Source organism: Branchiostoma floridae, chromosome 17, assembly GCF_000003815.2.
Source record: "Branchiostoma floridae strain S238N-H82 chromosome 17, Bfl_VNyyK, whole genome shotgun sequence".
Taxonomy (NCBI): domain Eukaryota; kingdom Metazoa; phylum Chordata; class Leptocardii; order Amphioxiformes; family Branchiostomatidae; genus Branchiostoma; species Branchiostoma floridae.
In genome coordinates, this window is record NC_049995.1 from 9,419,011 (window position 1) to 9,434,200 (window position 15,190).

Below are 15,190 nucleotides of genomic sequence, written 5' to 3' on the forward strand. Positions count from 1 at the left end.
ACAGTTAGCAACCCGGAACGATCGACATTCTTGGTTGGTGTGTGTACCGGAAAGAAAGGACCCTCTTGTCTTAGTTACGTCATGCATAGTCTTGTTTTGTCTCTGTTATTTTTAGGACGCGAATCAGTTTTCATTGTCTTTAAGAAAAAGGAACGGAAATTAAGGTGTAAGGACTACAAAAAGGCTTAAAAGGGCGTTGTTTTGGGGTGTTTTTGGTGCGGTTTCGCCGACCCAAACTGTAGTATTTACATAGGACTGGAATTCTTTACCCTGCCGTTTATGTCAAGTTGTAGGGTGACGTCATCACGTGAGCGAACCGGAAGTGATGTCATGATGTCTACACCGTTTAGTGTAAGGCCATATCAACAAAAACCTCTTAAGATAGCCCTTAATTCTACGATATCAGGTCTGAAACCATTCCAAAAAATCAAAGAAAATATAAGAAATATTTGAGGCATTTGTATTTGTTGAGTTACACTACCATTTCTTGTTGTAACTGGAAAAGACATTTTTTTTTCATTCTCATGAATAATGTATTTTGCATAATTTATGTCCACAACAGGCGCATATCAATGTTTACAAGGTATGAAGTCATCGTACGGCAGTGGCAATGTCCTGTGTATGATTGTGTAACATCCTGATATTTATTACGTGTTATTTTTTGAGTCGTTGTTTATTTTCATTTATATTTTACACGGTAGTACAAATATTTTGGTGAATTGAAAGGTATCCTTTCTACGTTTGAAAATTGAAGCAATTTTTTACCTGAAGTATATATCTTAATATTCCCATTGTCTCAAAAAAGTTTCAATTTCATAAGCTGATACATAAGTTATAGACAACGATACAAAATTATTGTTGACGACTCGGCAGATGGACATGACGGGCAGAAGAAGAAGAATTTTAAAAACCTTTATTTTTTAGTGTATCATGACATCATTTACTAGTAGTGGAATATTTTCCAACTTTTTAATTTAGAAAAATGTACGTTTTGTAAGTTACTTGGTAGTGGACTACAATACAACTTGGTATTGTAGATTTTACATTAAATGCTTAAAGTAGTTTGAGACTTTGATTGTAGTGTATTTACTAATTTAGATCATAGACTGATAGAGTGTTTTGCAGTATCTTCCAATAACAAATAAGTACTGTCTGAAAAGCCTGTTCCATAGGGTAGTCCAACCCTATTGTTTGTGTTATCACCTTGGGCCAGGTATTCAAATCCTTATCAGTTCATTGCCCTTCCTTTACCAGTCCCTACTGTAAATGTCGAAATGTTTGTGGTGTTTCAATGGTTGCCTTTTCAATTTCGTGTTGGCTACCGACAGCTACGTAGTCACCAAAGTGAACACATGTTCCGATCTTCCATAGTTTTAACTGATGTTTGAAATCGAATAGTGCGAGCGCACAAATGCCTGAAATGTGGGATTTTAACTGCACTGCAACATAAAAAGAGTTTACGGTAATATTGCCAAGGAGGTAAATGTACATGCAGGTCTGTCTTTCTCTATTTTGGATGTTTAAAACTGTGTACAAACTGACTAAATGTTGCGTTTTAGCCGGTTCGATTTTATCGTCAGTGGCTAGGATCAAGCTTGTGATTCATAATCATACTCTTAACAGTTGCTTCATTGTATTGATGTTGTTCAACAAGGTGTAGAAATAAACAGTTGTCTTGTTTCTAGGTTGCCATGAAATGTGGAGGCCAATTAGTCAGGGAAAAAACAGTTCGGTTTATCCGTTTTTTTTTTAGTTTTCAAAGTTTGCTGTGGGTTAGAGAGAATTACTGACAGATTGAAAATTTGTAAAATTATTTGAAAAAGCAGAATTGTGGAGGCCAATCAGTAGGAAAAAACATTTCAGTTTATCCAGCTTTCTTAGTTAAAATCTGTATAAAGTTTGCGGTTGGTTAGAAAGAATTATTCACAGATAAAAAATCTGTAAAATTGTTTGAAAAAACAACCAAAAGAAAGTTGAGTCCTTGTCCTGAAATAATCTTGTCATGTGTGACCTGACTTGCCTGGTAAACGTGCAGACAAACATCCGCCTTATTTATGTTTATTCCTAGGGTTTAGGCTGTTGTTCTGCGAATCGGGGTATGGATATGTTTTGATGTTGCTTTTCTCAGAAACGCCTCTGTCGTGCCTTAGGGTTAACGTTCGAGGGAACGAAAAGCTATTTGCTTTTCACTTGTTGTTGGGTTTCATTGACGATTGCTTTCATGCAGGAATTCTTTTGAACAGGGCCACTACAGCCTCAATGATATACTATACTATAGGCACATAGTCTTTTAATTTTAGCGAATGCCCACAAATGCCCACTCTAGAGAAGTCCGCGCTGCACGAATCTCATATTTTTTGCTTGGAATATGTCCAGTTGGAGGGACTTATTATCCCTATGAAAAATTCTCCTTCATTTTATGTCTAAACTATTTAATATTATTATTTATTATCTCTTGGTAGAAGCTGTGAAAAGAATTCTAGAAAAATATTTTTGAAATATACGTTGATAACATTTGACTTTTGATGGTCAAGAGGGAATTGTGACATTTTTGTCTACTGTAAATTTGATTTTAAAAATAAAATGCTGAATGAAACAGGATTTATGGTGCTTTTATTTTTGCAGCGGTTAATTTTGTTGATCCAATGTGAATTTGTGATGCCATAAAATTTAATACAGACTTGTTTCAAGTGCAAACTCATCAAATTAGAGGAAAAACTATAGATGTTTTCCATAATAACTGCATTGAAATAAAACTACTGCAAAAGTAGATAAATTTACAGTATCCTTTTAAAAAGAAAATTCCATCCAGGAATGGAAGGACGGACCCTGGAGACAGAGAGCCCAGATTCCAAGGATGATTAACTTTATAAAACCTGATAGAGAAGAATGAAAAACATTTTTCTAGCATCACTGATAATACGAAACAAGCTTCAAACTGTTACAAGTAGTTGCATTGGTACTTTTGTGTACATTTGTACTAATGAAATAATCTTTTGATTGTCTATTATTATGTAACATTAGGATAATATTGAAAGTGGATTTGCCTACCATTTCTTTCAATCATAGTGAGATTGACACTAAAGAATTGCATACCAATTTTAAGGGAGGAATGTTACAACATCATTGCACTATACGAACTGTGATGTTTCAAACCAGTGTACCGTATGTTGTTGTTTAGAAGAACAGAAGGGTCTATTTTGAGATGGTTTCAGAAACTCGGCAGACCTTGTGTAGCTTACTTTGTTCGGTCCACAAACACTAGAAATATGAATATGAATTTTTATAATGATGCAAATGTACATGTCATTCACATGAAGGTTTAATGTTGTCTCTAGAATATTTTCAATTTTGAAGCCAAAATGTCACATAATCCACCTTTAAAGAGTTATTTTTAAAATACACAGACAGTCAAGTTCATGATACGTATTTCAGACTTAATATCAAAAGCCTAACAGCATGTGGCAAGTTAGGCTTTCATATAGCTACCAGAATAGATCAGAGTTTGTCTAGCATCAATACACAAGTCACATCTCAATGCATATCTACTTGTATTCTTGTCACACACGTCCACGTTGCAAGGGCCTTTCTACAGACATTACAACCGTCTCTCCTGGAGCTTCAAATCTCTCAGTCGCATTCATGAGCAATCTAAAAATACTTCCTATCCCAACCTGTGGCTTATTACGGAGTTATATATAGCGCGGAGTCGGTATATTTGGCCGCCATTAAGGATAGATCTTTGCGTGAGTGGCGCCCAGAAGAATCCGTTTAAATCATGACTTGCCGGAGCAAGTCCAAGGTCAAAGTAGAACGACCTTGGGCACGTTTCGGATTTGGCTCTAAATATAGATCGATGATGTATGTAATTGTTAGCAGGCAGGTTTGGGTTCTGGGAATGATTTGGTTGTATACACCGATGACCTATTGTAGAATTCTTGGCTCTTTTCGCTGATGATTCTTGACAGAGTTTATTCAGGCCACATACCGAGCACATGTTGGTTTAACAGTATTTAGATATAGACATCAAGTAGGAATGGGTGCATCTTTGCACTTTTGTGCTGTGCAACTAATTTTTGACTGAAAACTCTGAACTTCATGACATGAAATTTTCTTAAGATTAACATGACAGATGAATATTAATTATAACGTATACCTCCCAAAGTATGAGCGGGACAGAAAAAAAGGAATTTAGTTGGAAACAGCTGGTGCTAGCTCTGACTAAAATACATTTTCACAGGTCTCCAATCCTTATACTTTTCCATAAAAGTTTCACTTCGACTTCAGCTGAAATCTCTCATTAGAAAAGTCACATGTGCGTTCATGTGCATGTAGAAATGGCAACCTTTCAAAGTGTGTATAGAGGCACATGTGCCTTGGGTATGTTATACAAGACTGTTCAATGGAAAAGTAATAAAAGGACTGCACATAACTGACCCCACAATAAACTCCAACCTATTTGTATCCGTAACAAGTTGCAGGAGTGCATTTAAGCTTACGTAAAGACCAATTAAAAAAGTCAGATGTGCTTATTTGCAAGTTGAAGTAGAAACTGCAACCCTTGTGTATAGATTTGCTGCTTTGCCCGCTTGTTATGTAAGATTGTTCAACTTGAATAGGATGCTAATGAACAGACTCTGTATGGCTCACGTAGCACAGATTGTTGCCTATTTTTAACCCAGACAAGCTATAACCTTGTCAGTTCAGTTCTATGATCATGCACTAACTTACGTGACTAAGACTAGAGAGGTTGTCACGGGACTTACAACCTTGGATATAGGAGAATTCTTTTTAAATACACAACCAGCAGGTGCAGCGTTATTGTTAGGAAAAACAAGAATCGAACCGCGCGTGGCCGGCTCACTCTCTCATGCAAATTCAGTTTTTCCGACAGGCGCATGCATATTTCAAGACCAGACTTTGGCATGTTTTTTACAGGTACAAAAGCATGATTAGGCCACACCAATTTAATTTCTTGGTTCACGGATTCGCTCGCTCCTATTTTTTGGAAAATAAAATAAAAATAAAAATTACCACTCAGCAAATTTTCACCATTAATGAAACCATTCACCAACTTTCTGGTGTAGCAAATTGGCCTTTATATTATAAGCTCCTTAAAGTGTGGGCACAGGTGCTGTTACTGTACAATAATAGTGTTTTTGTACTTTTTTTAAGCTGAAAACTTTTTTTCTTTATGTTTTGGATTAGCCGTTACCTTTACCCCAACCATTTTACAATTTTTATTTTTATTTCGCCCTCTCGCTCCATATTTTTTATGAAAAAATCCGTGAACCAAGAAATTAAATTGATGTGGCCTTACAGTAACATACAAAGACCTTTCACATATTACATAAACATCTATGATATATATACTACCAGGTGGTTGCCAAACTAGAATTCTCCAGAATTCTGGCTAAGGTTCCCAGAACTCTCCAGAATTCTCCAATTGGCTTTGCTCCTCATGGATCAGACATCTAATTGCAATCTGCATATTAATTACCTTTTGATATCCATTTACTTGCAAATGTTAATTCATTTGGTGAGTCGATTTTCGAATGATTAAGGTTGGTCCAGAATTAAACTGGAACTTCAAAATTAACCCGGAGGTTGTTTTATGTCAGAAATTCCATCATAACTCAAAAAGCTGTGGACGGATCCTTATGATATTTGGTAGGTGAGTATGGTTCTGAAAAACTAAGGTCATGTTTGAAAATAGTCCTCCTAATCCTATCGGTTTTCTACAGTACTACAGCAGAACTTCCAGTTTTGATATGTTGTGTCGTGGACATGCTATGTGGACATTGATCGAATAACACAATTCTTTATACACACAACAAAGTGTTTTATTCGACCAACATTTTGGTGACCGTCATTTTACGGTCAGCTTCGCCCCCTGTTGCACCTCTTAGAAATTGCATCTCACGACGTCACGTAAAGTTGAGTGCCATTCAATATACCCTTCTCGTGTATATGCAAGCTGGTGCATGTATAAGCGCCCTACGACGTAACGGGTATACCAGCTTGGTAGGCATGGGAGGTAGTAGCAGCTGGTTATATACTTTTTTTATTACCTTCGCCAGAATGGCAAGGTTATATGTTTTGGGGAGCGTTTGTTCTGGACATACGGTGGTCATGATTTTTGAGTAGTAGATATCGATAACTCGTGGGACCGAGAGTAAGTGGTATAGGTTTGGGCACCCTATCGGCTTGTTTTGGAACTGCATTGAGCATTTTCGTTTTAAGATTTTGAAAAACTGTCTCTCCATAATGTCTGCTTGTTTTTATCATAAATTACAATGAAGTAAGGCTGTCTCTGAGACGGCTTCCCTTCCTCCGAACCTGAAATATACTTGTCTGATGAAAAAAAATGTCACCCCTCTAGAACTTAAGAAGAGACAGCAGAAGTTCATGACATCTTTTTTGTATGCTAAAATAAAATGACATACACAGATGACGTTAACAACAGCTATTAGGCTCCCCAAAACAATGGGTGGGTGGAAAAAAAAATCAAAGTTAACTCAATGTCAGCACTCTACACTAGTCACAGCTAACCTTTGCACATCCAGCTGCAGGCTACATTTAGCATTGTTTAAAGCTATCTATTGAGACTTGTATGGATGTGAAGCCTACTTATTATGTATGCTACATAAAGGGAGCTTCATATATATATTTCTTATTCAGAACATGCTTGCAAGTTGTAGCTTTTTTATGTGCAGCCGTAAAGCAGCAAAAAGATCAAAGACTTTTGTGTGTGTTCGTGTATTTATAACTGCATGTTTGAACTCTGTTGGAAAGTTTTTTGTTCAGCTATGCGTTGCCATATTTTTAGAAACTGTGTATCTTTATATATCGTTTGAACGTTTGATTTGCTTCTTTCTTGTTGACTCCAGATATATCCTCTAGGGTTAGAGCCTGACTATCTAAAGATCTTTTACACTTTCTGATCTGTTTTAAAGTTTGTAGGATTTCTCCACCCCCTCACTTCATACTTGGACTTATAGTTCCACCTGTGCTCAAGGTCTATATGTAGCTAGTTTCTTAGAAATGAAAGTCAAAGTCGAAGGAATCCATCTAGAAGGACAAACAATGCAAGGACAACTAGCTTAGATTTTTCATTTGGCATATTTTTTAACGTTAAATTACTATGAAGCCATTCAACAACTTTCCAGTACAGTAAATTGGCTTGAGTGCCTTTATAATGTTCTTACAAATTGGGTACTTTTATCATTGCTTGAAAATTTTTGAAAGTTCGTTGTCAGCTCCTATTTTAGGTACCCAAAAATGAATATGCAGCCAGTATTTCTAGCCATTACTGCAAATGCATTTAAGTTTGAGGATATTTAATTTTGCGGCTGCGGAAAAATAGAGTGTTCGCTGTGGTTCGTGGTAGCGCCACATATTGTAGTCACGTACTGAAATGGAAAAATGTTTGCGGTTGTTCTAAGTTCGCATTGAAGGGGCCACCAGGAAAATTGTGAACACTGCAAAAATTTTAGCTTTTACAGTATTGTGTTGTCTTGAATTCCTGACGTGTTAATGACAGCTTTGGTGACTGTAATAAACGGAATGATTATAGTGTTTAGTTCAGGTCAAGAGAGGTCATCTTACTTGGAATGTTGACCAGACAAGACAACTCATGGCAAATATGTTTGCACATGCAGGGCTCAAAATACTGGTGCAAGTAACATTGAAAGTTACCTGCACCAGACAAATTTTACCTGCACCACTCTGAATTTAGGAAGTATGGATCATACCAAAGTTATTCAGGAACCATTTGCTATATTTTCTTTTACACTTTCACTGGCACACACACACACTCACTCATTCAACTTTATAGGCGGTGACAGTCAATGCAGCTAATAACATTCCACATACACCTACATCGTATGACTTTCAATTATCATTTAAAGAATTGTTCTTTGTCTAGACTTTGTCTTAAGATTTGGATTTTTGATATTTCAGTTAACACAAGTTGTAAATGGTTGCAGCAATCTAGTTAACCGGGACAAAATAGTTTAACAAACATTTAACATAGCATAGTTCATCGGGACTAAAAAGGTTAACATTTAACAGAAACGCCTTATTAGTATTATGTAACGATAAAAGGTTAACATTCAACAGAAATACAATGTACCTCATTAAGTAACAATACAGTTGTGATACGGGTTGAATTTTCCATTAGATTAGCCATACAGTTATCCAAGGACACATATTTACTCTGTGACTGGAGGGTAACCTACAGCAACAGAGTCTTGTGATCACTTTATGCACCTATAACTCTATGTTCCGTTTGCCACAATCATATGTGGTTTGGCATGTCGTCTGAACTTCGTTGCGAAATGATGCATTTTTTTTTTTTCGCGGTAGCTGTTTTTATCATGGATGTAATGATTTTTTTTTGATTGAGTTTGCATGTTTTGCCTGAGAACTGTCAACTGTCGTTGTTTCCTCCCAATATGTGGATGGAATTTAAAAGGCAGTCAACACTAAATTCATATTCAGCTTCAAAAGGAGATTACCCACATTAACAATTTATTAGTATCTAGTCATGGCATCGATGATATGTAGTAGGGGTGGGTACTGGTTACAGAAAATTCAGGTCCATGTAGGTATACGGTTCAGTTCCAGTAGATCAGGTCCGAACCTGAACCTGGACCTGATTGTCTGTGAAAACTTGTGAATGGGCGATACACAAAACAATGGTGCGTTTCACTTCTAGGGATTCTGTTAAGTGACTTGGCAGTTTAATATCCTATCTTCACATAAACAACACTAACTTCGACCAAGTTGGACCGGTAAGCCCGCATAATACGCATGACCGCCTGCCGATATAATCTGTTCATGTTGTAATCGGTTCAAGATCGGGTCAACAGATTTTTTTTCACGTCTGGTTTTTCTGGACTGGTCCAAGAAGAAAAACTGTTTTACCACCCCTAAATTAGGCTTCAACTATAGGTTACTTGTATCAGTAACAGAATTGTCTATCTTCTTATTTTAGATCGGTTAAACATACTGCATTGGCTCTGAGTCAGAAACGCCCCGGAGGTACATTTAGTTGTGCACGATTACACCTGTGGAGACCATTGTAGTAGTCTTTTAGTTGCTCTAGTCCGTAAATCAGTCTTAATCACGATGAACTTTAACCCTACGAATGCCAAGGCTGGTTGTAAAAGCCCAATTTTCATTGACCTTATGGTAAGGTGAAGGGCAAGTTGCTCATATGAACTTAAGAAGTTAACAATTTTTTCCACAGTTCATACATTTATTAGTATTAGAATAGCCTTTTTGAGGCTGTAGACTGGCAGTGGGTTGCTATCCACTGTGTCTATAATGAAGCCCATCCCTCTACTTCCACCACCTTTTACCTCCCCAACTGAAGTCAGGTACACATTTTTAACCCCTGGATGGAGTGAGGAAAGTCGTTTTAATATGTGCCTTACACATAGTCTGTGTCTAGCCAGGAGTGAAACTTCTTCATCTGGTGTCTGCTAGCCTAGCCACTGAGCCATTTTGTCTCTCTGGCAGGTTTTTCTAGGTTGGAAAATAGGAAACAACATCTTTTTCCTAGGCTTTACACACTGTAAGCTGTTGACAGTGTCTGTACCAGTGACTTGATGGACTGATAACTCCACTCTGACATTCAAGCCTACATTTTTTTTCTGAGAAAAGTTGTCTGTGCCCTTGTGGCATTCAGCATTAAAAGCTTTTGAAGTGCATGTTCTCTGCCCACGCTTGCCGAACATTGGCGTCAAAAAACAAGATGAATGTATCAATTTGAAAGTGGTTTTCAGTCTTGTTTCGAATGGTTCTTTTGGCCATACTTTGTTTTTTATTTAGTTTTCATTGCTTACAACTCAAACAGCTCCTTGTCAAGAGATTATGTTTCAAAATCTAAGTTACTTGTACAAAATTTACATTGCCTTTCATCTACATTATAGATTTCAATAACCAGTCTTCTCAATTTCTAAAAAAAATGGGTTTGGGGCTTCAGTTCTTTAAGTAACAGAATGGAACTAGAGTAGTTTTCCCTGTAAATAGTGTAAACTGTACATGTGATTTTACCTTTATTACATGTGGCACTGTAAAAGTGGAGGTATTGTTTTGACTGTATTGTGTCTGTTTCTAATCTCCAAGCAGATCCTACAATGGCATAAGATAGTACCAAACTGGCCAAGGAGTGTAGTCAGCCAAGAGGTGTACATTTTCCATGTAGCAAAACACACTTCAAAGCCGGCTTCACTCCTCTGCCAGCTTTGATACTAATTTATGCTAACGTAGGATTTGCTTGGAGATTATCTGTTTCATTGTTTTTGCATATCTGTGACCAGCAATACTTAAGATCTGGTACCTCAAGATTTCACCTGAAGGTGGTGTACTAATACTGTAAATGCATTTAAGTTCGCGGAGATTTAATTTCGCGGTAGCGGGAAAATGGACTTTTCACGGTGGTTTTAATTTCGCGGTATTACCATGTACTGTGGCCCTTAATGCCATGGAAACATGTTGGCGGTGGTTTAAATTCGCGGTGAAGCGGCCGCCGCAAAAACCGCGAACGTTAAACCACCGCGAAAGTTTCTGCATTTACAGTACTATATTGTTGTGTTTTCTTCTAAAACAATAAAATTTAATTGCAGTATAACTATAAGAAATAGGTGAATAGAAACCGTCATGGCCAAATTGCGCCTTGCTTATTCTTAGCAATATATGGTTTGTTCGCAAAAGCCAATTACCATTACATTAAGACTCTACTCCCAGGGTTCTAGCCAGGATTTTATTTTAGCGTAGTGGGAATGGCATACGTAGCGAAGTGACCAATCAGGAGATTGGTGTGGAAGGGGGGTCTTGACCCCTCCACAGTGAGATTTTGATAATGTTGAGTTGGTATTCTGTTAACATCACAGTCAGTTTTGAATGGCATATCATCATTTTTCATTGTTTAGATATTGATTAGACACTGTTGAACAAGTAAATGATAGCAAATCACCACTACACTAGTTAAAAATTAGCGTAGTGGGCCTTATTCTAGCGTAGTGGTCACAAATTTTAGCGTAGTGGCCCACTACGCTAAAATGCACTAGCTAGAACCCTGACTCCTACAACTTAGTACAAGGATGGAACCTTTGAAAGGTTTTTGCTTCCTTCTTAAGATTCTTCAAAGGAAATTAGACTCCTATTAAGAAGGATATGATTTAGTGTGAGTATCTTTGAAGTAGCGGATATGGGATGTACTCTGTAGGTGAAAAATGCATATTTGAAATCCCTCCAACCCACTAATTGCAATTAAATTCACTTATATAATCTTTTTTATTTCTGTTGAGGTGCTTTTATCCGGACTTCCTTTGTGTTGTCATGCACGTAGGCCATTATGTGTTCAGCATTTTCACTGTCACAAGATTTCTTCCAAATTTCATATTTCTAATTGCAGTTAAATTCACTTATATAATCTTTTTTTTTTTCCTTTGAGGTGCTTTCGTCCGGACTTCCTTTGTGTTGTCATGCACGTAGGCCATTATGTATTTAGCATTTTCACTGTCGCAAGATTTTTTCAAAATTATGCAAGCACAAAATGCAATTAAGTTGAAAAACAAGCATTTTGAATGTTCATCAAAATATTGTATGATATTTATCCCCATATAAGACAGTTTTTAGTAGGAAAAATTTCTAAATTTTGTTTGTCGTTTTTATGACTGTCCTCTAATGTAAATTTCAGAGCACAAGCTTAAAGCACATTTTCTACATTTTTGGGATTCCAAAATTTTTAACACATTTTTAAAAAAGGTAAGAACCATTCACTTGTACACTGAATAGATCTCTATTTCCTTCCACATGGGCTTACATTATATAGCAGCTGCACTCGAGTCGGATACAATACTGTACCTTTCCACTTCACCGCACTTTTCTGGATGAAACTCGACAACTAATGGCCTTTTCCATATCATCTCGGTCTTACTCGCATTTCCACAAGGCCTCAAGTCGTCTTATCTACGGGAACAGCTTGAAGAAGGGTACTCGAGTCGTACTTAGTGCTCACGTGTGGGTTAGACGGCTTAGGTCTCTTAAGACACGTGGTTTTTAAAAGACACGTTTTCGCCTGAAGGGAGGGAGCCATGGGAACGTTTAACATTCTGTCACTGTTTATATATATGGGCTCATGTTTGATGCAATTAGTTGTTTTATAGTCAGGGCTGTTTCTGGTTTAGAATTTTGTTCCGTACCAATCAATGTTAAATTTTTCACTGCATGAATTTTATGTCATGTTTGGATTTTCAAAATATGGACGAAAATTTTTGTCCGCCCTAATAATTAATAAGGGAATTTCCGTATTAGAAGAGAGGGATGGGTCCTGAATCAGAGAGGGCCCAGCTGGTTGTACAAAATGTAAAATGATAATTTTTATTTGTTAGGATTTCCCAACAGCAAGTCTGCAATGTGTTTTGGGGGCGTCATGTTATGTCTTTCTTTTTAATACACAATTGAAAAATTGTAATGATGGTGTATTTTAGGCAGGCAGCTTTTGCAAAGCTGAGAAAAATTGTATTTTTTTTATTGGGCTAACCCTTACAGTAGTAAAAATAATATATGTACAAAGCCAACAACCATCATGTAGTGTATATGCAGTCACTGTAGGGTTACATTTATAAGTTAGTCAACTGTCAGCTAAAATATTATACGGGACAGTCAGACCTTAGTATAATACAACAGTAACAAGAGTGGCCTCCTCTACATAAGGACCACTTGGTCTTTGATGTACATAATGTACTCTACAATCAAACCTGCATTCAGTAATTAAAAGAGTGAAGGATCCAACAAACACGTGAGAAAGCTGCACTGCCACAAAACTGGAGTGTTTGTCTGGCATGTGCGCATACGAAGTCCTTTGCATACTTTCACATCTGAAGTATTATGTCTAGTATAGGACCATTGATAAAAGTATCCCAGGTTTTGCAGTACTGTCAAAATGGATTTTCAAAATCTCCATTCAACTAAAACTAAGAGCCAGCAAATTAATGCATCGATTTGATTCAACATGGTGGAATGTTCCATTTGCAGTATTGATAAGGGGACAGACATTTGCAGGCAATGGAAAACAGGTTTAAATTGACATTAGATTTATCATGGAAACTTTAAAGACAAAGTTTGTTAGCCTTGTATGGTCCTCTCTATCTTAAGTTAAGAAATGAAAAAAATCTTGAAAAATGAAAAGTCAAGGTCAAGTTCTCTAGTAAAATTTACTTGGCATTTCCTATCAGGCCGAGGCCCGGGTTCGATTCCCGGCGTGGGAACTAATGTAAGAAAGGAGTAGAATTAGACAAACAATATCCGGATTCCTGGGATTCGAACCCGTGCCGATCCCGGGACGCCATGTCACAAACCCAGAGCTAAACCGTTCCGCCAAAAGGCTTAAAGCCATTTGGCGTGGTCAGTTTAGCAGTCCTTGAACCCCACTGTTACACTTGACATGCTGTCTAAATTTGAACCAGTGGGTGTTAGTTTGGATTTTTGTCACTCTTCTGAAGAACTGGCTTAAAGTTTGTAGATATTATCCAGCTGACATATGGAGCCTTAGTCGTGTGTAAGTACAGAAAAGGTACCTTGACATTTGCACAAAGATTGCACAAAAATACACGTATACACATGACTTTGTTGGACTGCTGTCGTAAGTACGTAGGTTTAGTATATCTGTGTGGGCTATGTTCAAGGCTTTCTACAGCGTTAAGTTTTTTTCCGTCCCACTCGTTGTTTGGGAGCCCGAGTTGTTTACTTTTGTAAAAAAAATGGTACATGCCATATTTGTAGGGGCACAGTGGGTTGTTATATACACTGTGTATAGGGTAGTTTTTTTATTGGAAGGCAGAGCCCATCCCTCTCCTTCCACCGCCTTTTACCTCCCCAACTGAAAAGTCAGGTACCCATTTTTGCACCTGGCTGGAGTAATGAGGAAAGTCGTGGTAAGTGCCTTTCCCAAGGACGCACTGTCTAGCCTGGAATAAAACCCATGAATTCTCGATATCATGCACAGTCAAACATTCGATGCACGCCAGTTATCATCTTCATGAGCTCACACAAAACTACAGCTTGATATGTCCGCTGTCTCTTATAATCAATTGTTACATTTGTCAGCTTTTACTTGAATGGACATTCCTTTTAAAATTCCATTTTGACAGGTCACAAGATAAGTGCTGAAATACTTTTACTAATGGCCCTGTATTGAACATAACACTTGAGGTGTGTAAGTGTGTAAGTGCATGACTGACTCTCGAGTATTTTGGCATTACTGCATTCTCACGAGCAACGAACACGTGTCGGAGTCAGATCATTCAATATTTCAATAACTAGATGCATAATAAATTATAATATTAAAACATGCTATATACATTTGACAATCTACAGCTACCTACACAGTTCCATTTGACTGATCTTGATATGACTTGAATATTATTTGAATTTCTGAGGGCTTTGATCATGAATGCACATGTACAGTAGCTCTGGAATAATATTTGCCGTTTACCATTTTAATATCTATACGGCTAAGGTACTGTAATTCTTGAAATATTTTCTTATATCTTCATGAACTTTAAACCAAAAGACTGAGTGTTTATCTGTTACCGTAAATTATTAAACTAAAATGCTATTATTCATAATTGAGACGTTAAACCACCACACTCCATTTTTCCTATCTATGAAGTAAATCACTGTAAACGTAAAGAGTTTTACGGTAATTTTTATGTAAATTCACTAAAGGTCCTTATCTGCATGGACTCCAAGTTGTTTCCTAGAAAATGTGATATTTTTTATAGGTTTAAGATGACCATATTAGGCCATGAAATCATGACTTTAGTTTACAAGAGATGTTGTGTAGGTTATGTATCTTAATAAATTGCTATGTTTCTATTTTTTCCAAAAAACTGTTATTTTTTTAATGTTGTCTGTGTGTGTCACAGGTTATTGCTGTTTTGTATTTTTTTTTACTATATGGACCAGTTGGTACCAGAAATAAAGAATTAATATATTGCGTACAACCTGCTTAAGCTAACAGAAGGCACGCAGCTGATTTAGTGAAAGCACATTGAAACGTGACTATACTAAACCAACGAAACCAACAGCTCATTTTCATATTCCCCTGGATAAGCCGCCTACATGTACATTTACATACCTGCCCCCAGCACTGCCCAGGAAAAAAAAAAAAAAC